General features: G+C 38.4%; 1 long non-coding RNA gene and 1 pseudogene across 1 annotated transcript; both read left to right on the top strand.

Annotated features, from left to right (window-relative positions):
- Positions 1-6284, top strand: part of LOC109833702 — a 26519-nt pseudogene extending 20235 nt beyond the window's left edge.
- LOC109823360 lies at positions 1372-4545 on the top strand. Its single transcript, XR_002242405.1, has 2 exons — positions 1372-2419; positions 2492-4545. It is a non-coding gene; the product is annotated as an uncharacterized LOC109823360 (long non-coding RNA).

Here is a 26089-nt window from a genome sequence, read left to right as displayed (position 1 = left end):
ATAAATCCGCTTCCCCAACTTGCTCCTAGTCATCATCGTTCTGCCCCCATAGTTGAGGACAGTTCTATTCTGGAGGGGAATCAGGCTCACCTGGCTGATAACCAACTTGTTCGTCAGAACGCCACAGTCGAGCCTGGTCGAACTCGTCAACAAGAAGACCAACATGAAGCCATTGTTAATATGAATGGGGAACATGCAGATAGGGACTATGGTCGATGGATTGCTAGTGTGTAGGACTGATTCTCTAAATCAGCATCCCGCATCATCCCCGCTGTTCTGAAACAGGCCGATCAACTTGAGTGCACACCAGGAGTTGCACAGAATGACGCTGCGACTGTCACAGCTGCGAATAGCTAACCTACAACCACAGCTCATCCAGTTAGTGATGGGTTAGCCTCCCCTCCCATTTTGTCATCTGCAGGCCAGGAGCCATGCACACCTATAGTCGTGCAGAGGAAAAAGCACAAGAAGGCCAAAGCCCTGGCCATTATACATCAACTGAATGTGAATGATGATGATAAGTTCTAGACTTTGGTGCATCAACAAGCCACTGCACTGGAGCAATTAATGTGTAAAGCTACAGGCCAAGTTATGCAGGCCAGCGATGAAGAATCCTTAGACTCTGAGCTTCCTTCTCATTCTAAGGGTAAAAAATCTCTAGCCACACCATTGGGCACAAACTCGACTAATTCCTTCGCGGCACTTCAGGATGGACAAGGCGATGATGATGATCAATCGGTTACCATGGAGTCGTGCGACACAGATACAGATGAAGGCCAAGTCGAACCTCTGGACATGAGACACCATTCTGCTGATGAACATTCATCTCCATTGACTCAGAAGAAAATTTATCATGACAAGGTCTCTCCTGGTTCTAAGATTAACAAGAGACACCCCAATGTGCCGCTGAATGTCAGGCTTCGAGCAATGAAGAGCACTTCCCCATCAACTCCGTAATCTCCATGACTAGTGTGAATAATAATGTAAATATCATTTTTTGGAACGCTCGAGGAGTGGGCAACCTCGATACTTTTGGCTTTTGTAGACAACTCTGATTTCAGCACATAGACCTTCATTGTTTATCATCATGGAGCCTATCATGAAAGTTAGATACATTAGAAATTTTCACTTTTTTTGCAACGAAAACAACTGGATATCCAATGAAGACATGGAAGGCAAGATATGGATCATGTGGAGGAACGGCGTGTCTGTTTCTCTTATTCATAAGACAGTCCAATGCATCACTGTGGCTGCTAGTATGGCAGGGTCCCATTCTACATCTCAACTGTTTATGGGAAATACACTGTTCGTCGGCGGCGAGAATTATGGGGCCATCTTTGACACATATATCGATGAAAGAGTAGGGCTAAAAACTCTTTCTTAATGATTTTGCTGAGTAATTTTGCTGTGCATCGTTGAATGTCCTATTGGCATAGTAGATCACATGAGGTTTTTCATCAATCCGTTATCCTTGGACAACACTAATTACAAAATCAAATGAATCACACATGAACTCAAAGGGTTACGATTCCTCCCTCCAATTCCTCATCATTACTCTCTCACACAACTCCGGAATTTGGTGGTGACAAGGGAGATGTCCTGGCGACTGACTGAAGACCATGAACGGATACATTGCGGGTTCATCAGCCACAGCAAGACTCTGGATTCCAGTGATCGAGCTTCTATCTGTGGACTTCATCCTGGGGTGTTGGGTCAGGATAGCGTGCCACAGAATGAGTTAATGATCAAGGCCAATACTGTGAGGAACCGCCTTGCTAGGTTAGGTAGGGAATTGCCTATCAAGAAGTACCGATGTTATGTTTCCTCAACCCTTGGCCATGGAGAAGTTTAATTTTTGTATTGATGACTGCAGTGTGGTTCTAGTCCCAACAATAGGTGTTCATTTCACTTGGTGCAACAATTTTAAGGACCTGGCAAATCCTTGATAGAGTTCTTCAGTCCCCTGATTTGCTCGCCTCTGGGAGACTATCTGCACAGTTACTCCCTAAGGAGTTTTCTGACCGTTGCCCTATTCTCATCTCCTATGGTAAGCATGTGCGTAAAGGGCCTAAACTGTGGCGTTTCAACGCATGTTGACCACTAATCCAGAGCTGAAAGATGTAGTTCATGATGTTGGATTCAGACCCTTCACGTGTCACCTTTGATGGATCTCCACTTGAAGTTGAAGCTTCTCAGAGCTAAGCTAAAGGCTTGGAGTAAATCCTCCTTTGGCAATATATTCTAACGCTTATCAGGCCTTCAATCTGAGATCAATTCCCTCGATGCGCAATTGCAAACTCAATGGGATGCTGTAGTCTTTGAAGAGCTGAAGGAGAAAAAAAATCTCAATGGCGCTTGGCTTGCGTCCAGGAGGAGAGTTTTTGGAAACAAAAATCGCGCATTAAATGACTACAAGAGGGTAAGTTTTTTCCATAGCATTGTTAAAAGCAAAAATTCTCAAGTTATGATTGACTCCATTGTGGATTATTAGGGGAACATCATTCGTGGCCATGAGGCCATTTATGGGGAAGCCATCTCATACTGGACTGATCTCCTCACATTGGAACCCCACCATGTGGATATTGACTACATCAAGTTGGTTTCCACTTGCATTTCTGAAGAGTCAAATTGTATGCTGTTGCGGCTTTTTGATATGGAGGAAATTTCTCTTGCCTCCTCCTCTATTCCCCAAGTTAGCACCGCAGGGATGGATGGTTTTTCATCAACTTTCTTCATATTTATGTGGGACATCGTGGCTCCTTCAGTTCTTGCGGCTGCCAATGAGTTCCTGCAAGTCAAAAAACTGCCACCATCATTTTCCCACACAGTGATAATTCTCATTCCAAAAGTTTCATCCCCCAAGTCTCTACAGGAATTCAGACCAATTAGGCTATGTTCCACCGTCTACAAAATCACTGTGAAGGCCTTATGTAGCAGATTGGCTCTCATCCTTCCACATAACATATCCCCCAACCAGGGGGGCTTTCATCAAAGGGAGGTGTATATCAGATAATATTGCTCTGGCCCAGGAGATTAGCAGGGAGATTGATAAAAAAGACCCCACCCTAATATCATCCTGAATTTGGATATGTTAAAGGTGTATGATCGTCTTGAACGGGACTTCTTATTGGCTATTCTTAAGCAATTTGGGTTTGCGGAAGATTGGATTCATATTATTAATGCATGGATATGCCATTGCTCATTTTCGGTGGTATTTCAAGGCATTTACAGAGGGATGTTTCACTCATCTAGAGGGCTTCGACAAGGGGATCCTCTTTCTCCAAGTCTGTTTATTAATGCGGAGGAGATACTATCATTAAGCTTTGCTTCACAGCTTAGAGAATCAGCGCTATATTCTACTTATAACACTCGCTGTCCTTCTCATTTTGCTGTTTGCGGATGATATTATAGTTTTTGTCAATGCGGCAAGAGCTTCTCTTCTTCAAGTCATGAAGATTTTGGAGACTTTCAGCAAAACTCAGGTCAAAAGCTTAACCCAACCAAAATCAAATTCTATTTACCTCACAAAGCTTTGGCATCTTGAGGGAGAGTTGTTACAATAACTTTGTTTTTTTCAAGAGGGAACTTCCCAATCAATTACCTGGGGGCTCCCATAGGACCTGGTCAGAAAAAAAAGATGTTTCTTTCAACCTCTGATTGATAAAATATCTCAAAGAATCCAAGGGTGGCAATCAAAGCTATTAAGCTCTGCTGGCAAGCTAGTATTGGTACGATATGTGCTATGTAGCATGCCCATTCATATTATATCACGCATATCTGTGCTTTAAGGGGTTTTCAAGGCCATTGAATCGCTCCTGGCTAGTTTTTTTTTGGGGTTCGTGGGAGTTTGGAGCTTGTAGACATTGGGTAACTTGGCATAAAATTGGCATCCCTACAGGTGAAGGAGGTCTTGGTGTCAGATGAATGGAAGATATCAAAAAAATCCTTTGTCCTTAAACAATGCTGCCTGCTCCGTGAGTCTAATTCTAGTTGGGCTGTTTTCATGTGAGCTAAATACCAGGTCTCCCCTCCATCTGCATCATGGAAGGGTCCCCTAGGGTGTTCAGTTGAATGAAAAGATATCTTGAAAATGAAGCTTACATTCACTGAGTTGTGTGCTTGGACGGTGGGTCTAGGCTATATCTCATTTTGGTGTGACAATTGGAATCACAAACTTGGGGTTATTGATGTGCATGGGGATTACAACGTTCGCGTCAAAGAAACCTTTTCTGTAGGCACCTCTTGTTTCGCAGCTGGGTGCGACATTTGTCCAGTCCCTTTCCCATTCAGTCCCACATTTATCGAAAAATGATGATATTAGGCATTGGGCACCTGATCAGGCGGATACCTTCTCGGTCAAATCAGCATGGGAGGTCATCCGTCACTGTGCCACTCCTTGCTCCATAGCCAAACAGATTGGGGGCACTGTCATGCCGCCGAAGTTGGTGTGCTGGAGAATTCTGCATAATTTTCTCCCTATGGATCAATTGGTCAAATGTTGGGGTATTGCGCTGGCTTCTAGGTGTGTATGCTGCAGCTCCCCCCTAAATAGAAAATCTGGACCATCTCTTCATTGAGAGTGAGCTAGTGGAGTCATTGTGGATTTTCTTCAGTGCACTCTTTGTAGTCCCGTATTTCCCCCAACAATCCATCCACTCGAGGCTCAAGTGGTTATATGCAAAGGGTAGTCCCATTTCTTGATGGTAGGTAGACCGGCTTGTATTGCCATTTGTAGGCGAATCTGGAGCTTTCGTAATAATTGCATATATGGTGATGATGAGGTTTTTTTTATAAGTTTGGTGTAGATTCCCGCCATATGATTGACTTCGAACCTCGAAACCCCCCTATTAAGAAGTATTTCCTATGTTCTTGGACTCTACCCCCACCTGGCACGTATGCTTTGAATGTCGACGGCTCATGCCATGACAATTAACTTGCAGTGGGTGGGGTGCTTAGGAACCAAAGTGGAGATTTCATCTGTGCATTTGTAGTCCCTGTAGGACAAGGACATAGCCTTCAAGGGGAAATTGTCGCCCTTCATACTGGAGCGGAACTTGTGTCTTCCATGGGTTTTCATGCCTATGCATTATCTGATTCCAAAAGCTTGGTCCATCTGATTGGCAAAAGTCCCCATTCTGGCATATATGCACAATGTTTGGAGGGAGTTGCAGTTTTATCTGAGGGATGCGTCATTGAAAGTTTATTATTGTTTCGGAGAATCTAACCAAGTCGCGGACTATTTGTCGAAGCTGGGACACAACCTTCAGGAGCTCAAGTTCTTCTTGGACATTGATGATCTTCCCTGTCAGGCCCGTTACCTTTTGTGTCTTGACAAAAGGGGTGCATAGCATAGGGGAGTATCCTAAGTATGTGTGGGTTGCTAGATTGTATTTTGTAGATTTTATTTCGTCTTGGTGTTTTATAGCTTTTGGAAACTCGGGGTCTTTGCCTTGAGTATCATCTTTTGTAATCTTTTCACTCATATATGATTTGATGCCAGTTTATGGCCCCTCCATAATCGGAGGCTCATAGCCTTGGAGACCCCAACTCTTTGTTGTCCAAAAATCAGGAGTTCTAGTTGGAATAGAAGTCCACATGTTCTAAAGCCCAATAAGAGTCTAAGTAGGAATATCAATTGTTAATCCTTGTCAAAATAGGAATTTGAATTCATATAATTATTCTACACTCTGCTATTGACTGCAGCCTCTGCCACAAATATCAGACTGAGTATTTGAGTCAAAAACACAACAATGATGTTCATGAAATTACGTTGTACAATTGAACTGGAGCTGTTATTGCGCCATACAGGTTTCTTGAACTGTGTTAATGGTTTCCAATTTTAGAAACGTCAACAAAAGCACAATGGAAGCACGTGCAACACACACACACTCTCTCTCTCTCTGGCTCGCTCGTGTATAGAGCATCAATCACTGGGGACTTCTCCATTAAAGATAACCATATTTTCCATTAGGGACACCCACTTTGGGGTTAAAATGACTTGAATTCAGGTTTTACTTGTAGTAGGGACATTACTTAAGGCAACATTTTCTCTCTTACGATGTTTCAGTTTCTTATATGGTTAATTATGCCTTATTTATTGCAGTGACAAGCTTCGGACATCAAGAACGGCCATTTCTACTGTTGACATTACCAACGAACACAACCTCGGTGTACCCGCAGAGGCATTCACCTTCTCTCAGTGTGTTAACAAAATCACAGTGGCCGAATCATCTGCTGAAGTATCTCAGATCGAACAGTTCATTTGAGAGCATGTGAAGCCCTAAGTACGTTCAAGATTGTATCTTCAGCTGTAACTCTTTTTAGTTTTTATTTTGGTGAGAGCTCTGGAGGTACAGATTCATGGACTTCTTAGGGCTTTCCAAATGAGCTTCTATATTGGAAAAGTGGTGTGGTTCTAATCTAATTGATACATGTATTTAGATATTCGAGACATGGATCTAGATTCTAATATCCAAAAATTAACAAAAGATAGTTATATGGATATCTATACTCTACTATTTATAGAGATTTAGTATTCATACAGTAACAGATACATATATGTATCTTGTGGTTGTTATCTGGTAAAAGACAGTGGAAACGGGGAATAAAACATGGATAAATTGATCAGATTTCCTAACGCATTAAGGCTTCGCCATTATTGCCAACCTACTTCTTGTAATAATGAGTATATGTTGGGGTTAATTGCACTTGCACCTCCTTACTTTTTTGCAGGGAGTTAGCGCATGTTTTCACATTATGGATTATTATCCACTTTGTTTATAATCCTGATTATATATCAAGGGGATTATATTCCAAGTGAATTATAATTCGTTTGGTAAATTTAGTAGATTATAATATATTTTCGAACTTTACATGTTTGGTAAATGAGTGTATTAAAATCACTGAAAAATACCTATATTAATGGAGTTGGTGCTGAGTTAATAAATGAGTTTAGGAAATTAAGAAATCATGAAGGGGTACAGATATATTTTACATGGTCAAGCTTCATGCATTATAATCCACTAAAAAATAAGCATGGGTACTCCCAGCTTATTTTTTGGTGGATTATAATTCAAAATAATCTATACTCCAAACATCCAAAACTGGAATATAATCCACGTCGACCATTTGCCAAACGTGTTATTAGTTATTTAGGTTTCGTTTGGATACCATGATATTTTCCTTGTTTCTACGGTGTTTTTGCCAAAAACAAAAAACCATATGTTTAGAAATTATGATGTTTTTTGAGCTTAAATCATCATCAAACCAATAAAAACAATACTTATTTCAAAACACCTTTTAGATGTTTTAAGTTTGGTATTTTAGTTTTGAGTTCGAGGAGGTGTTAATATAATATCTAATATAATATATTAATATATAGTTATCATCGACATGCTTGTTATATTATATTATATTATACTATATTATAGTTAATCTAATATATTAGAAATATTTATTAAATAATATAAAATATATTAATAATTAAAATATATTATATAATAATATAATAACATACTAAATATAAATATTTAATATGTTGATAATGTATTATATAATAATATAGTTAAGTAATATAATAATAAATAAGAATAAAATATAGATAAATTAATACAAATACATAAAAAGTTACTGATACTAAATAATAATATAATAAAGATATAATAATAATGAATATAGCTAATTGCATATTGTATTATATAATAATACAGTTAAGTAATATAATAATAAATAGAATAAATATAAATAAATTAAAACAAAATCATAAAAAGTTACTGATAATAAGTAATAGTATGCTAAGATATAATAATATACTATACAATACTATAATTACTATAATATTATTAATTTTTTAATAAATATATTTAATAAATTAATAAGTAAAAAATGTTATGTAATAGTAACATATTTAATAATAAAATAGTAACAGAATAAAATAATAATAATAGTAATATATTATGTATATATTGTAGTAAAGGTAATTTAATATACAAAATTTAATATATATATAATAAATAAAATGATATATTAATAATGTAAAATAATTTATTAATACTAAACTAATTTATTACCAACAAATTATTAATGTAATAATAATATAGTCATAATATAATAATTTTTATTTATATCATAAATTATTAATACATTTTAAAAGTAATTATTAATGGATTCTAAAATATTAGAAACTATAATATTATTTATTAATGTTAAAATATTTACAATATATTATTTTTTAATAATATACTAGTGTTAACATAATATTAATATTATTAATAATATTATATTATATTAAGAGTATTATATTATATTATATTAATAATAAAATAAGATTATTATAAAAATATTAATATAATATATAGCAATAACAAATTGATATACCAAAATAATTAAAATATATTTTTATTTGAAAATAATATGTAATAATTATAATGTAATATAATACATTAAAGTATATTATAATATATTATTGTTTTATATTTACTATTAATAATATATTTAATACTAATGTTATAATGGGTCAAACAAGTGTTGACCGAAAACAGTTAGCATGATGTTTTGAAAATGCTTTAAAGGGAAAACACAACGCCATGATGTTTTTTTTTTTTTTTTTACAAAAACACAATAAGAAAAACATCATGATATCTAGATGAAGCCTTACTTTTTTGTTTTTAGCAAAGAGATCCATGTACCAAAGTGGAATTTCCTTCAAGTTATATACACCCAAGAAGGCTCATATAATTGGAGAAAATCAGATTGAGTTCAATGGTAACTCAATTATTTTAACGTTTAAACAATTAATCCAATCATTAACTTCAATAATCACAAGAAGGGGTGAAGAACTTGCAATATGCAAGACCTTTCCTTCTCTTTAATAACAAAACCTGATCAAATATACACCACCACATAAAATCAAAATAAATCCTCTAGAGAGCCCTCTATTAAAAAAAGACATATAGACTTGAAGTATAGAACATGACGTGTGACTGTGCTATCAATTTTAAATCAGTAATCAGTACAGAACATAAGTAAATATTAGTGCAAACAGTTAGAATGTCAATGCAATAAAAATATGTATTATCAATCACAAATTTTAATTAGACATATGTTATGCTCTCATTCTTTTCCATATAATTTATATGGAGACCCCACTATAAGATTCCACACCCCTCCATCCCCCCCCCCCCCCACCAAAAAAAAAAAAAAAGGAAAAAAAAAACAAGGTCACAATAAATTTGTAGACAACTAGGGACACTTGGTAGGTCAGCCAAAACCTTACGTATAAGAGCAAACCCCCACCAAGGAATGGAGGATTTGGTACAAAGGCTTAGGTATAAGACCAAAAAACAAGAGGGCCCCAAAGGTTGGTGATTGATGCCTTGTTGCATGTGGGCGTTGTTTACTTTAATTCGGGTTGGATATCCAAATCCAAAAATGGCGCCTTTGAGAGATAGCCTAGCTCCACTCATTCCGGTCTCTAACATGTATGGTGTTTTTGTCCGGATACACGTAAGAAATGCTTTCTTCACATCATAAACACTTATTAGAATGATTATGTTGCGTTTTAGAGTTGAACAATTTTTTGAAACAGACCCATTTCAATTTTTTTTTTAAAAACCGACCTTTTTTTTTATTTACCAAAACCGACCCGATTTTGTGATTAGCAGTTTAATTAACTTCCTAAACAGTCGGGGTTGGCAACCCCGACTATTTGGGAGGGTGTTAAACCCTAATTATAAGCCTTAAACCCTAAAAATTAATGTCCTAAATAGTCGGGGTTGCCAACCCCGACTGTTTAGGAAGTTAATTAGACTGCTAATCACAAAATCGGGTCGGTTTTGGTAAATTAAAAAAATGGTCGGTTTAAATTTTTTTTTTTTGAAATGGGTCTGTTTCAAAAAATTGTTCTTTTAGAGTTATTTGCATATGCACCCTCTAAAACTATACGACTGTAACGTTTTTCTTAGCGTGTATATATACGCTCACACACACACACCTATCCACTCACTCACTCATATATATAACCACTTGAAAACATTTCCCCCCCCGTAACTTTTAAATATTGTAAGAATCACATAATTGATGTAAAACGGATCATGTGGTGCATAAGCTAATATAAATAGAACAAAGGCTACAATCCATACTGTACGGAAGATGCGACTTCAAATTATCCTTTAATTCAAATATTATTATCATCATATCTCTACTATATCGCACTCATTTATACTGTATATCTAAAATACACATAATTGGTTGATAAATAATAAACTTTTGTGGTTGAAAAAGTGAGTTTAAAGAGGGAAGAAAATCCACTTGTTTAAGCGAAATCTACGGTGAGTATGATGTTTTGAAGATCTTTGATCCTTGATCACTTGGGCGAACAAATATTATTTTGGATCGAATAAACTTTATAGGTTCACTTAACTTATGCTTTAAAAAAATTAGTACATAAGCATGACACTACCCACGAATCTTTGTTTGGTTCTTGCTCGATGGGCCATCATCGTTAGCGTTGTTTCGGTGCATGCGCCCTACGCTCCGAGCACAGTGATCGGCCTCTGAAAATGATGGATAATAGACCAATAGTGATGCAAGATTCAAGAGAATTTGTAAGTGGTGATGTCGTGGACTAAACCAATTTTTTTAAAAAAGTACCCGGGCCAAGATGTTTAGAGAATGTATTGAGTAAAGAAAATAGATATATATGCATGAAAATGAGGGAGAAAAGAGAAAGATGAGAAGACTGTAAAGAGTAACATTGCTTTCTGAATTAAGGTTTCATACTATTCTGAATCGGTTGTTTATTCTGCTATCTAAGACAATATTGTCAGACGATCATACATTCGGGCAAAAAAAAAGTGTGTGCATCTCTGAGTTTATTCTAATATTCTTTCTTACTTCTTTCCTACAAGGAAGTAACATGTTATCTTATTAACTAAGAACATGTGACATGATATTGTAACGTCAAGAGTTCCAAAATGCTGCAATTAGGGGTGCCAAAAATATCTGGACCCATATCTGTTAGGATGCAGATATGATTACTAATATCTATAACTGATAGGATATTGTTACGGATATGGATATGTAGTGAAATAACTGGATCCATATCCGAAGTATCCAAATATATATTGGTCATACAATTGTAATTATTTTAATCCTTAGGTAATGGATTTGAGGTTGATGTTGATGACCAGATCTAATCATAGCTTTTCAGATATAACATATTAATGAACTCTCTTGTATTGTATGAACTATATTCTTTTCAATATCATATGGTTTTCTGATATCTGTTTTCTATCTGCATGTATATCACATATATATTCGCATGTATATAGGTAACCATATTTGAATTTGGTGAATATGGATATGAGTTTTTCTTACCGAGATATATGTGTATCCGTGATTGGTAAGCAGATATAGATATGATAAATATCATATTCTAGCCTTATCCTAATTGTTAAGACCCCTAGTTGCAATTGATAAAATAAAATTAGATTATAAGCACATGTTAGATGGTGTAGTGAAGATTAACAAAGTCCCTCCCTTGTGTACACAAATATCCTTCCTTTCTCTTGTCACTCCATCATTTTAACCTAAGCTTTTTACTAAATGTTAATAAAAACACTTGACATTGGCTCTAATCCAACGAAATTAAATAAATAAAAGAAATAGTTTCAAAGTTGCTGCACAATAGCAGAGAAGTATGAATCGAAGCTCATACACAGATATGTAAGTGTGAGAACTGTTAGGATAAAGTCCATACAATAGCTCTTGTGTTTGAGTAATAACAAACTCTCATTTAGTATTAATGTTTATTTGAGATGATATAGTACATTTATAAAAAAATTATGAGGCAAAACGAAGTAAAAATCAGCTCAAAGGATGATTTCAGCCTCCTACACATCGATGATGACCTTTGATCATTGATGGTAGGTCGAGCTCATCGATGGTAAATGTGCATCATTGATGACTTTTGCTCCAAAGACTTTTGTATCATCGATGGGCCTCTTAACCATCAATGGGGCCTTGACACCATTGATGGTCGAGAGGCACCATCGAAGATAAACATGGCAGAAGTGCAGTTTTTTAGATTTAATCTCAGCCATTTGTTATTTTATATCTTCAATCTCTACCAAGTTTAGAATGTTTTTTCTTGATTTATTGAGGAGTTTATATCTTTAAGAGAGAAGAGGGGTGGGGGGGGGGGATTTTTAGGGTTTTGATTTGTGAGAGATTACATAGAAGGATTTGCCCCTGGAGCCCTGAAAAATGCTTACTTGTCGCACACAAAATTTCTGGGTTATTTTAGCGAGGAGAGTTGTCCTTGGATTCATCACCTACATTGGTTTTCTAGGGTTTTGATTTGTGAGAGATTACATAGAAGGATTTGCCCCTGGAGCCCTGAAAAATGCTTACTTGTCGCACACAAAATTTCTGGGTTATTTTAGCGAGGAGAGTTGTCCTTGGATTCATCACCTACATTGGTTTTTCATCGAGCTACGATTATATTTATCAAAGGACATTTTGTTTAACAAAAGGGCAGTAAGATCTTTCATATTTACTGAGCTTTAACTTTGGTTGTTTGGTTTTGATTTGAACTTATTTTTTATGGTATACTCAAGTTGGTTGGAACTAAGGATTGAGACTAGCTAGAGCTAGGTGTTACTCAATATGAGAGTTATGTTAAACGACTGATTTTGGGTAAATTTCAGGGTGCGGTCTTATAAACCTACTAAATCGGGTTTGTGATTCAGGAGAACTCTTTTGCATAGTGAGGAAGCCCTTTTGCAAGAAGGAAGAGTGAACATAAGGTTGTTATCCAAACTACTACAAAATCTTATGTGTTCCTGATTGGTTGCTGTTTGTGTTTGATTATCGTTGGCCTTTGTTTTGTTTATTTTGCTACATATTCTTTATTTTTAGCAAAGAATGATAGCAACATTATTCACTTCCCCTCTAGGCTTGCATCTCAAACCCAACAAAAACAATCAAATATTAATTATTTACAGAAACTCCGCCAAATGTCACAAATCTCTAGGGAATTCTAGTCTTTTCTTTTTTTAATCTCCTTTTCTATCATCTGTTAGAATATAAATTAATAGTCACAATCCTCACCGTAATTTTGAGTCATGGTATAGTGACAAAGACTTTTGACATGGTATTAATAAGCCAAAGTTTAATTCCCACCGGCCAAAAATTTAAAGTAGATTTTAAAATCTTAATATCAAAGCATATCTAGATTATATTATTCAATTTATATTTTAATAGCTCAAGTAAAATATACCCATATACACATATATGAATAGTTATAAAAGTACAAAAAAATGATAGGAAAGTTGATAAGATTACATTTCATAAGCTAACCCAGACCAATATGTTACTCAAATTTATGGTCAACAACGTGCATCTTGATTTGCATGTCACATAATTTGTATTTGCTTTCATTTTTTTATTTTTCTTAAAAAATATTTCTAGTCAAGGAAAATGTAGGATCTTTATGCTATCTATAAAGTTTTAAGGATTTTTTTTCTAGAAACCACATTATATTTAGAGTCATTTTGCAAATAACTTTATATTTCTAATTTATACCTAGACCACCTATAAAGTCAACTTTCGTTTAGACCAACCACTTCACCCCAGTTTGCCCCTAAAATTTCATTGAAATATTAACAATGTCGTCACCTTTTAGACATTGAAGTACACAACCAATTGGATCCAGGCTAGGATTGGTTCTGATCTGGGACTAGATCGGTCTTCCTTGAGTGCTCACTGGGACGTGGTAGGGGAGAGTGATGGAGGGGTCACTTCCTTCTTCAACTTTATGCCTAGTTCTTGAATGGGGGATTGATGCCCATGCTGCACAGATAAGAAGAACCCGTGAGAGGACGGGGACTGGTTCCCCCGTGGTTCCTCCGACGGTCAAGTTAGTGAAACTCGAGTGGGGAAGGGGAAGGTCAGGAATCAATGTGGTACTTAAAGTGGCAACGTCTCTGCCCAAAGGATCTACGTGAGCTTCTCTGTCCAGACGAAGAACTGTGTGTTCTTGTTTTTGTGCCATGTATGCTTTAGGGGGTTTTTAGATTGTGAACCTTTAGTTATGGCGAATAGCATCTGTATATAAAGAGGACGTCAATGGCAGATTGGTCACTTCGGCCATATAAATAACGGTGAAAAAGTGTGAGCTGAAAGGTGAGTCATCCTTTACTCTACATGTGTCGGCTGGAGGGAAAGTCACTTCGCATGGGAGAGGGTGTCTCCGTATTTTCTGGGAAGTGATTGACAAGTCATGGAGGCACATGGGCATACTGACAAGTCATGGAGACCATTAGGCTAAAATCTGGATAAGGTTTCTCCGATGTGGACTAAAATGTTGACATATGCTTTGGGGGAGAGGCTTGAGGCCGGGGTCGAGTCCTCAACTTAGCCGACAGTAGGGAATATTTCTCAAGTCATCTCTGAGAATTTCCCAGTGAGTGGTCGAACGCCCTAAGCGGGTTGTCCTCGGCGATAGGGTCGACTGATCCCGCTTTTCGTGTCGGCATGAAAGAAGGTCGACTTGATGAGTCGGCGGAGTCGAGGCCTCTATTGGGCTTGGGCTACTTAAGTGGGTTTGATGTTATTTTGTTAGGAGTCTTATTGTATCATTTTGCAAATACCTGTATCTTGGGTGAGTGAATACCATAACAGTTGGCCCCTTTCGCTTGGAGTTGACTTTAGTTGGCTCCGAGAGAAATAAGATATGCTCTGATCAATACAAGCCTACTGGGGACGAAAAAATGAGAAGTCTTTATCTTAGAGACATGGTTGTCTTTATCGAGCATCCATTGTTGACTCCGCTTCTTATGGCTGACGTTATCAAAGATCTGAATCGTCTTTTTAAGAGACGAAGCATCATGGACATAATAGAGGATCTTTCTCTTTTTGAGCATTGGGAAGTGGGACATTAAATAAGGGTGACACTTCGTGTTTCGAGTGAACAGCTTCAGATTCCAAAGTGGATCGGGCCTGGTTGCCTCGAAAATCACCGCGTCCTTTGAAATTCTTCTATACTCTTCCTTGAAAGCTTATAAATGGTCTCTTAATGTTAAGATAATTCTTTTATAAACATTTGTTCTGACAAATTCCTGATATTCCTCCAAGATTTTTTAAGAAAAAGTCTTCCATGGACTCTCAAGTTTTAAACTCTGACCGTAGCAAAGAGAGACTCACTATTCTTCTACTTATCCGCTCGAAGGTACATATGGATAATATTGTGGGGGTGGTATGATCAATACAATATCTCTCGGACTCTTACGTTGGCGGCGCCAGAGATGAGCGAGCCATTATATTGCCATAGTGAGGATCGAGTGCCACTGTACTTGGCCCACTTGGAGTATGTCTTATAGATGCCCTTGCACCCTTTTATCAAGGAGGTGCATGCCGCTCTAGGAGTCTCTCCTTCCTAGTTCTATCCGAACGCAGTGGGGATTCTGGTGGCTTTCATTATCATTTGCCACCATGTTGGAGTCCAACCAAGCTTAAAATTGCTTGGGTATTTGATCAGCATGGGGTCGTAGGGTCAGTTGAGAAGGACTCGCTTTACTCCTTCCACTGTCGTGGTGAGTTTCATCTTGTCTCAGATTCTTTGGAGTTGGATGAGGATTGGAGGAGGCGATTTGTATGGGTCTATGGTAGCGTCAACGTCTTCTCCTGCTCGGGCTGGCTGGAGGCGAATGAAGACGCTTTGAGGCTAGTCACCCTTAGTGGTTCCGAGATGATGGATCTGGAAAAGATCCGTTCTTATGCTGGGCCACGAGAGAGCGATGTTCTATTTGATGATGTGTCTCTCTAAACGGTGGGCATATCTATGATCTTGTCTTCCACTGGCTTCCCAGCAAGAACGAGCCCCGTTCCTCTATTGGAGGAAAGTCACAAGAGGAATGCGGGGACCGAGGGGTTGAGTTCCACTGCTAGGCACTATAAAAAGCTGAGGGGGCCTTCAGCGTTGAGGAGGTGGCTGTCTTGATGCCTCAAACAGCTAAAATTGTCTCTAAATTGAGGGAGAGGACAAGGTCAAGAGACGATGCTCAATCGGTCTGGTTGTGGGGCCCCAACCAACTGGGACGGATCCGCCAGTAAATCAGCTTAACCGCTTAGAAAATGTGGGATAGATAGATGAGTCTTCTCCTAGAAGGGAGACAACGGCCCTAGCGGTCGAGGAGGATGTCGTCAGCCCCAATACTATTCCTGAGGCGTCTTGTCATCCTGGCAAGGAGCCGATTAGGGTGGACGATGGTGTCAAGGGGAGAGCTAAAACTCCATCAAACCAGATGGAGAATGGTGCTGACGGGAGGATTTTGGAGGATATGCCAAGTGTTGGCATACACCAAGCTCAACCAGATGGAGAATGGTGCTGACGGGAGGATTTTGGAGGATATGCCAAGTGTTGGCATACACCAAGCTCTCCAGGCTTGTTGACGGGAGGATTTTGGAGGATATGCCAAGTGTTGGCATACACCAAGCTCTCCAGGCTTGTTTGGCTCGGGGGACTTTACTGGAGTGCTCCCTATTCAATCGACTGTAGCATTCTCTAGAATGCCAAGCAGGGCTAGCTAAGGAGAACTCGGCCAAGGAAGAGGTAAAGAGGATCACTGACTTGGAGGCTGAGTTAGCTCACAAAGAAGGGGCCTGGTGCCGGAGTCTAGATGAGAAGGAAGACCTCCTCAAAAGCTTTCGAATCCAGTTCTCCAAGCAGGTGGGGACCATCGAGGACCTTCAAAGGGAGATGGTTCATCTACAGGCGGAGGTGGAGTTCGAGAAGTATCGTAAGAAGATGGGTGAGGCAGAGGCTTGATCAAGTCACCTATCTCTCGAGAAGACGAGGTGGGACTTTGAAGAGGTGCAATCAAAGCTTCGAGTGTCCACGGCCCTTGTCCAGAAACTGGAGAACAAACTCATTCATCTAGATTCGAAGTACCATAAAAAGAAGGTGGTCGACGACTGGCGTCATGGTCTTATATGGAAAGCTGAGGTGGCCTTAGCATGTAAGGCCGAAGGGCGGGGTCGACTACTTCGCTTCTCTAGTACCTCGTAACTCTCATCCTACTCCATATCGCTTCTATCCTTCCTGCGTCTCCTGCTGTCTCGATTTGTTAAAATATTTCGAGAAAAGTGGACGCGTGTTAGATTTATTAGCGAGTGACGATGAGGTCGAGCCTGTTGCTAGGGCCCCTGGGGAGTCTTCTGCAACTGCTACCACCAGGAGACTGCCAAGTCCAACTCCCGAATATGATCTAGAGCTTTAAAGACTTGCATATCTCTTCTTTTTTTTGTAGAGAAATTTGTAATGAAATTTACTCTTATTGAATGAAAATTAACTTTTGTCTCCATTCTTGAGCTTGCCTTCATTGTTTATATTCTTTTAGCTTTGTAGCTTTGTTCTTGTCTAAAATATTGGCTGAAGTGAGTTAGTTATAATGTGTCGACCCGTGCTGGGGACTTATGACAACTAGTTCACCTGATGCCTTAGTTTGGCTGAGCGTTTAATTAACCAGAACTTGACAGATGACTGATTAAGTTTTTAGTTCAATTAAGTATGGCTATACACTTAATATTCATATCTTAGGCTTATGCATACCTTTTTTGGTAGAATGACAATCTTGAGGTTAGGTGCCTAGGTCTTATATAGGTGCCCAGGTCTCCATACTCCCCATATGGTCGAATGACGGCTGTGGGGGTCGACCATAGGGTTGAGCCTTGGGTTTATTCCTGATAAGGTACCAAGGGCGTGAAAATTTGACTCGAAAGTCGAACGACTAGGCTTGAGAGAGTCGACTAGGTCTTTCCTTCCCCTAAGGCCAAGAGACGGCTGTGGGAGTCGGCCAAAGGGTTGTGCCTTAGGTTTATTCCTGATAAGATACTAATGTCTTAAAATCCAACTCGGAAGTCGAATGCCTAGGCTCGAGAGAGTTGACTAGGGCTTTTCTTCCCCTAAGGCTGAGAGATGACTGTGGGAGTCGGCCAAAAGGTTATGCCTTGGGTTTATTCCTGATAAGGTATCAAGGGCTTAAAATCCGGCTCGGAAGTCAAACACCTAGGCTCGAGAGAGTCGACTAGGTCTTTTCTTCCCCTAAGGCCAAGAGACAACCGTGGGAGTCGGCCAAAGGGTTGTGCCTAGGGTTTATTTCTGATAAGGTACCAAGAGCTTAAAATCCGACTCGGAAATCGAACACCTAGGCTCGAGAGAGTCGACTAGGTCTTTCCTTCCCCTAAGGTCGAGAGATGATTGTGGGAGTCGGCCAAATGGTTGTGCCTAAGGTTTATTTCTGATAAGGTACCAAGGGCTTGAAATCCAATTCGGAAGTCGAACACCTAGGCTCAAGAGAGTCGACTAGGTCTTTCCTTCCCCTAAGGCCGAGAGACGATTGTGGGAGTCGGCCAAAGGGTTGTGCCTTGGGTTTATTCCTGATAAAGTACCAAGGTCTTATTGGGGGTGCCTAGGTCTTCAGCCATAGTGAGGCCTTGATCCCTACAAGATATGAGTTAATTCATATTTATTAAGATTTCACCAGTTCTGAAATTTACATGATCATGAAAAATATCTATTGTAGGCATCTGGTGCTCAAAGGGGGTTGAACCACTTGTGATCTTGCTTTGTTACTATTTCAAAGGTAGTTTTATAACGGATGAGGCTGCCAGTATAGAACCTCTTTAGTTGGATTTTTCTTGCTTCCTTTTTTTATAGCGGACTGCTCAACGATAGATGAAGATGAGTCGAAACTCTATTTTCCATCTCATCAGCCAAGGTTCATTTTGAGTCTGAATTTTTAGTAAGACCTTGAAGGCGGATGGTTGACATGCCGACTTTTAGCAAAAGAAACTACCCAGACGCCATGAATCATGCTGAATTGCATTTTCTAAGTCGAGTTCGTGAGGGTTGGGGGCATGACCAGAAGCTATATTGTATCTTTTGTGGTAGAAATTCTCTTGGAGAGAGAATCCACCAGCCGGTATTGTACTCCATAAAAATAACAAACCATAACGGTTTCCTCGAATGAACTTCGGGAGCACTGGGGGCTGGACCATGCTGTGTATAGAGATCTCTCCCTTATAGGGATCATGCGGATCGCATGCTTCGACCGTCAGAGCTTAGGCAACTTTAGTGGTGCAGGCGTCAATTGAAGGGCCAAGGTCATTCTTCTTGAGAAGACAATTAACTAACAGGCCCTAAGCTTTTCCTGCAATCTCATCCCTAATATATGAGAGTTCTCTTCAAAAGGTCCTCATGGTCCAAGGCGCCTATCACAGACTTAATCACTGCTCTTATGCTCATATGAGCTAGTGCCAGTTCGAGCTTAAGTGATATTTGGCTTGATCAGATCCTATGTTCTGGCCAAAGTTATTCTGTGATGGCAATTAGAAGCTGTTGGGTCCTTTTGTTTTGATGATGTTTAACAAACAATATACCACTAATGTTGTTTGTCTAGTGTTTGTATTTTCATATTTATTCTAGGAAAACAACGTGTTGGAGGATGGATAGAATCGAGTATTCACGATCATATCCAATGGAGGTTGGCGGAATAGTGGAGTGAAGCCTTACAATTCAAGTTGAAGATCTAAGTTCAAGCTTCATCCGCAAGTTTACCAAGTAGAGCTTATTAAAGACATATAGCTTAGGTAATCTAGTTTAAGAGTTTATATTATGTGTGTTGGTACTTTAAGCTTAATATCACATACACACACATACACTTTGTTTTCTATGTATATATATAGTTATATATATACATACAATTTTCATGTTTATATAAATATGAAATTACATATTTCATATTTATTGTTTTGTTTTGGTTTAGCCTTATAGATATGAAACAATAGTTATATTCATATACACTTGATAATCATATTTTTATTATAATTTTATACCCTCATTATCTATTTTATATGAATAAATATACCACTAATAATTGTTTTTATCTTTAATTGCAGGTTAATAAAGAAATAATGAATAAAAGCACAAAAGACTCTAACTTCATCATTTTGTAACCTTTTATTGAAGCCCAGAATTAAGCTGAGTAGCCTGTAGAAGCCGGAGAAAATAAAAAAAATCCAATATGAAAAGAAATCATATTCAAAATGGTTGGCCACAAAAAAATGACGATATCTCCCAATCCGGAAGGCGGAATTTAACATATAATATATGAAAATCGCCTATCTCGATGAGACTAATCTATCTGTGAAATTAGAATTTGGATATAGTGGGTATCGATGTGGGCATCAATGGGGGCATCGATGCTGGCATCGATACCAGCATCGATGCCAGTTTACTGTAGCGCGAGTCAATGGCTGATTTTGCTTGTCTTGGGGCTCAAGTTTGATCCAATGGATCTCATTCACTAATGTTTACTATAAATAGGGGTAGAGAGTGAGGGGTTGGGGGTGTAAAATTTTTTGTATCTCCATTTAGAGAGGAGGGTTACTGTTAATTGAGAAGACTTTCTAATTTTGTAACTTTTTGTTATAATCAATAAAAGAATTTTTTTCACCTCTTCATATTTTTCTTTTTTTATCTTTGTTTGATGATGAAGATGAAGATGGTATGAAGATGAAGATCAAGAGTGAGGTTTGCTTTCATCTTGAGGCTATAACCCTCTTGGGTGGTAAATTTCCTTTTTGTTAATATTTTTATCTTTTTATTTTTTTACTTAAATAGCCAAGAGACTAGAACCCTCTTGTCTTAGATTTATTTCATGCTTATAGAGTAGATTTATATCATGCTTATAGAGTAGATTTATTTTCTCGTATTTAATTCTTGCAATTTATTTTGTAGTTAAATTTTATTTTTTTGCACTATTCACCTTAAGGCTAGAACCCTCTTGGGATTAGTTTTTATTTTTCTTTATTTTTATATTTTTTGATTCGCCTTGAGGTTAGAACTCTCTAGGGAATTACCTTTTCTTTTGAGGTGCGTTCAATTCTAGATTCCTCATATCTTTAATTGAACCCTCATTCTTTTCTTTCTTTATGTTTCCTTTTCTTGATTTTTATTTCCTTCATTTTTCTTTCTTTCCTTGTGATTTCATTTATTCTTTATCTATCACTCTTAATATTATTTTTTTACACACAATCATTCTCATTCTTTCCATCTCTCCACAACCATATTTATTATCACTCCTAATTGTCAAGCACACAACATAAGAACCGAATCTAATTTTCTTCTACAAACACCTTCCTCGTGGAATCGATAACTTTTTATACTATAACTTGATTAGTTGTGCACTTATAATTTTTGGTATATGTTTATGCCGCATCAAGTTTTTGGCGCCGTTGCCGAGGAAGGTGCTAAGTTGGATTTTATTATTTTGGTTCTTTAACTTGTATGTTTTTTTATGAAGGAACTGCTTAGAGCTTAAAAATCTTGGATTGGAGATCAAGAACTTGAAGAATTGCTTTTGGGTAACTCTTCTTTCTAGTATTTTTAATTCCATCCTTTTTAGTTAGCTTCACAATTAAAGATAATTAGGATCTAAAAAAAATTATTTTTGTAGACCATAATAAAATCCACCCTCTACTTGGATATTTACTAACAAAGATAATAAATTTAAACAATTTTCCCCTTCTCATAGTTGTTTGATTGTTAACCCTAATAAAAAAAGATTTTCTTTTTATCATCCTTTTGTAGTCGCTTTTAATTCATAGGGTTGCATTGTATATAGTTAGTAGGAATTCACTAAAGTAATTTGAGCATCTTGATTTGACACACAATTTAAAATATTTTTAAGGGCAAAACCCCCTAATCAAGATAAGATAAGGGATTTCATCACCCATTCCTTTATCCACAAATTACTAATTCCCCACTTCACAAACTCAAGCCTCCTAAAACTCATTAGACGTTTGCCCCTAAGGACTCGAGCTCAATAAGGAACAAAGAATTCCTAAGTGAACCAGTTCAAGTTTTCTTGGATTAGTTGGTGTCTAAGGCAAGGTTTAGAGGCTGCGTAAAATGCTATGTAAGGAACAAGGTACTTAATTGATCTCTGATCACCCTCTAGTACTATCTTACCTGGCTAACTATCTGGGTAAAACTTTAATCTTTTTACTTTAGGAGTTTTTGGTTAGGAGCTAGTCTAGTTGAGTTAGGCTTAATCCTAGAATTAGAGTGATTGAAAAGTGATTGCTTTTGATTTGTTTTAGTTAGGATTTTTCCTTTATTTCTTTTTGTTCTTCTCATAATCTAAAAAAACTAATTTTTTTCCCTTGAAATAAATTATAAAAAGAATTTGTTTTGGTATATGCGAATGTGGATTAGGGATAATACACATCGATTAAATCACTTTGAACCAATTATAGAAATGACGTATCCTAATCCACCCGTTCTTCAAGATATGTGCTATCCCACTAGGAATGCAATCCCATCTTGCATTAGGTTCCCTGAGGTAAATGGAACTAACTTTGAGCTTCGACCGCATTATATAAACATGCTTCCTAAATTTCTGGGGAATGAAACTGAAGATGCTTATGTTTTTATCTAAGAATTTAAGAAAGTATGTATGATGATTAAAATGAGAGAATTAACTGAAGATGTAGTCAAACTCAGATTTATTTCTTTTGCCCTCGAAGACAAAGTAAAAAAATAGCTATACAGCTTACCTATAAATTCCATCACAACTTGGGAGGAATTTATCATCGTTTTTCTTAAGAAAATTTTCCCAATTCATAAAACGGTTAAGCTTAGAAATAGCAATCACAATTTTAAAATTGTCCGGGGGAGCCATTCTGGAAGTATTTTGATAGGGTTAAAGATCTTCTTATCCAATGTCCTCATCACGGTCTAGAAAAATGGCGATTATGCCAAATCATCTATGAAGGATTGAATTATTCTTCAAAGACTTCCTTAGAATTAATGTGCCAAGGGGATTTCATGAAGAAAAATACTGATGAAGCTTGGGAGTTTTTAGAGAGTCTGTCTAAGAAAACCATGCAGTGAGAACATTGTGATGACATGGTTTCGTTAGTTTCCCAACCCAAGTCTAGTGGTCTTTCCTTAGAGTCAAACATAGCATCTGAAGCTAAGATGGCTATGTAGGCATTCAAAAATTCCAAGCTTCAAAATATGAGGAGGTTCATCAAGAAAACAAGCCTCGGCTCGATCCAAGATAAGGCTCGTTGCTCAGCAAAGATTCACTTCCCAAATGGAACTCGCCATGCAGCGAAGCTCAACAACAAAAGCGAAGCTGGTCATTAAAAATGAGGTTCGGAGTTCGTCGTTGGATACGAGGTTTGAAATTGGTCATCGAATATGAGGTTCGGCGTTCATCTTTGGAAGATGAGGTTCGTCAGTGAAGACAAAGCTTATCGTCAAACTTGAAGCTCGTCAGTGAAGACGAAGTTCGTCTAAGAGAAATCCACCAAATTTGCTGTGCAGTTGAACTCAACTATCGAAAACGAAGTTCGTTAGTGAAGATGAAGTTCGTCAGATAAAGTCAGTGAAGACAAAATTCGTCAGAAGATGCTTGTTTACTATGAAGTTTGCTTTGTAAGACAAACCTTGTTGCATATCGAGGCTCGTCTTACATAACGAACCCCGTTTTAATTAAAGACGAGGCTCGTCACCCACGTGAGATCTAGCTGTAATGGCTTCAAGGAGTTAGTTAGCCACGTGGGCTAGTCTTCAGAAGCATGTTACGACATGTGCTGATTTGGAGGAGGCAGTTACGCCCCTCTACCCGTGATCTTAGCACGTCAGTTACATGCTTAAATCCTATAAATAGCCATGGATGGCTACAGTGAAAAGGGTGAGAAAGAGTAGGTTTGTTCGGACTTCTAAAGCTTTAGACAATCATCAGAAATCAGAGCTCCTGCATTTAGACCTGGAATTCGAACCTCGATTCTAGCAGCCTAACGAACGTCAGAAGCTCTAGCAATCTTGTTCTGATCATCAACGGGAGGCAATCTTGACTCAAGCATCGGGGGAAGCATCTTTTCACCACCAAGAACCTATGTTAAACAAAGAGGAGCTGAATTAATCTTCTCTTCATCTGTAATCGAGAGAGTGTGAGTAATTGTAAGGGTTTCATACCAAATGATCAAACCCATTTCTTAAAACAAGAGAATCAATCCAACTTTAATTTTTCGACCCTACAGATGATGGTGACCACAGTGGGAGTAGCCATTCTTTTTGATGAGATGGTGGTAGTACAATCAGACAAGATTGCAATGGGAACAGAAGTGGAGACACTGGTCATCGAGTTTGACCAGACCAAGTACGAGGAGTATATCTCCTCTGGAGCATCTAGTCCCACGAAGGCACGTAAGTGTCGTTGAGTCTCGTATGAGACTTCAGCCCAAGTGGCTTCTGATGATTCAACTCGAGTTAACCTCGAGGAAAAGTCCATGCTCTCAAAGAGGAGGCTCCAATAACTAGTCGTCAGGCTAAGAAATGGGTTGTTAAGCAACCTAGCCGAACTTCAGCTTCTACTAGCCAAATTATGGCTTTTGATAACGAACTTCGTCCAACTTCGGCTGAGGCAAAGGTTCCTATTGGTCTACTATCGAGACATGCTCGACAACGTCAGCGCCAGAACTAAGCTCGCCACAGGGCTCGAGCTTTGGTCTCGCTAGACAGTTTTCACTATCGACCAAGATCTGACCAGCCCAATGTCAATAAGTCTGATGAGGGTCAAGTGAATGAGGAACGTCAAAATGATGGATCTCATTCTCATACCCAAGTAAGCTCATAACACGAACCTCATCCTTAAAAAAAGGTTCAGCAAGCTCAACAAGCGGTTCATACCGAGGTTCATCATGAAAACGAACCTCAAATTAAGAACCGACTGAAAAGGTGAATGCGCCAAGCTCGTCCTATCAATGAACCTTGTCACATGAAGGACGGAGTTTGTCAGCCTACCCAAGTTCATCAACCTCTATCAATCAGAGAGTCTCACTCGGGTAAAGCTAAAATGACAGAGTCAGCTGGGGGTTGTCTTGTTGACGACCATCGTGATTATCTCACGTGCAAGCGCAGCATGAGTCATTTGTAATCTCATTGCTGCTATGAGAAGCTTATTTCTACAGTACTTTCCCAATGTCTATGTGGGGAGTCGGCACATAAATCTACAGTCTTCGAACGGTTGACTGAGCTATCAACGAGGTTATCATCAAGAAGAAGACGATTTCATCCAAAAAAGCAAGCATCTAAGAATCGTCACATTGAAGTGACAATCAACATGGTCAGCAAGGGCAAGAGCAAAGTCTTGGCTGATTCCTCTGAATCTTCTGATCCTGAATACTCTCCAGAATTAGGTGAAATGCTTGTAGAAGGACAAGGGGTGTTTTAACACACTCGTACTCGTAAGGGTGTAGTGATTCCATTTGATTACAGACGATTAGCGGGTATCACAGACATGACTGAAGAAGAGCCTAAAAACTCATCCATTGCCACTTCTCAGCCTTCTAATACAGATCAAAGTGAACAAGCAAGTGCTCACATGGCTGAAAGTGAGGAAGACATGGCAAGGAAGATGGAAGAGCAACAATGAACCATCCTCCAACAACACGAATCTATCAACCGCTTGGAAGCAGTGGTGGAGAAACTCATTAGGGAGAAGAAAAAGAAGGAGAAGAAGGTTTATCCCCAAGCCTCGAGATCAAGGCATAGGCGACCTTCACCTATCGATGAAGAAAATAGCCGTCGAAACCCAGATGGCGATGATGAAGACGATGAGGAGGAAAATGTTGTGAAAATCCATTCTGAATCATCCGAAGCTGAATCCAATCATCGTACGAAAGTACGAGACCAAAAGTTGATGATTTCCAGAGGCAACTTGATGCATTGAAGCTCCAAGGAAACTTCAAAGAACAGGGGGTGACTAGGCCATATCCAAGTGAATGGGATACGATTCCGTATCCCCTAAAGTTTAAACCACTTAATCTAGTACAATTTGATGGTAAGGGGTCCCCTACCCAACATATTTATTATTTCCAGGCACAGACCGGACATATAGTGGGTAATGATCCTATTATGACTAGACTGTTCATCAGCACCCTAAAGAGGGTGGCTTTTGAGTGGTTCCGCAGACTCGAGCCTGGGTTAATCAAAAGTTGGAGAGGTTTGGAGAAG

Source organism: Asparagus officinalis, chromosome 1 (genome assembly GCF_001876935.1).
Source record: "Asparagus officinalis chromosome 1, Aspof.V1, whole genome shotgun sequence".
NCBI lineage: Eukaryota > Viridiplantae > Streptophyta > Magnoliopsida > Asparagales > Asparagaceae > Asparagus > Asparagus officinalis.
This window is presented reverse-complemented; position numbering and strand designations above follow the sequence as displayed.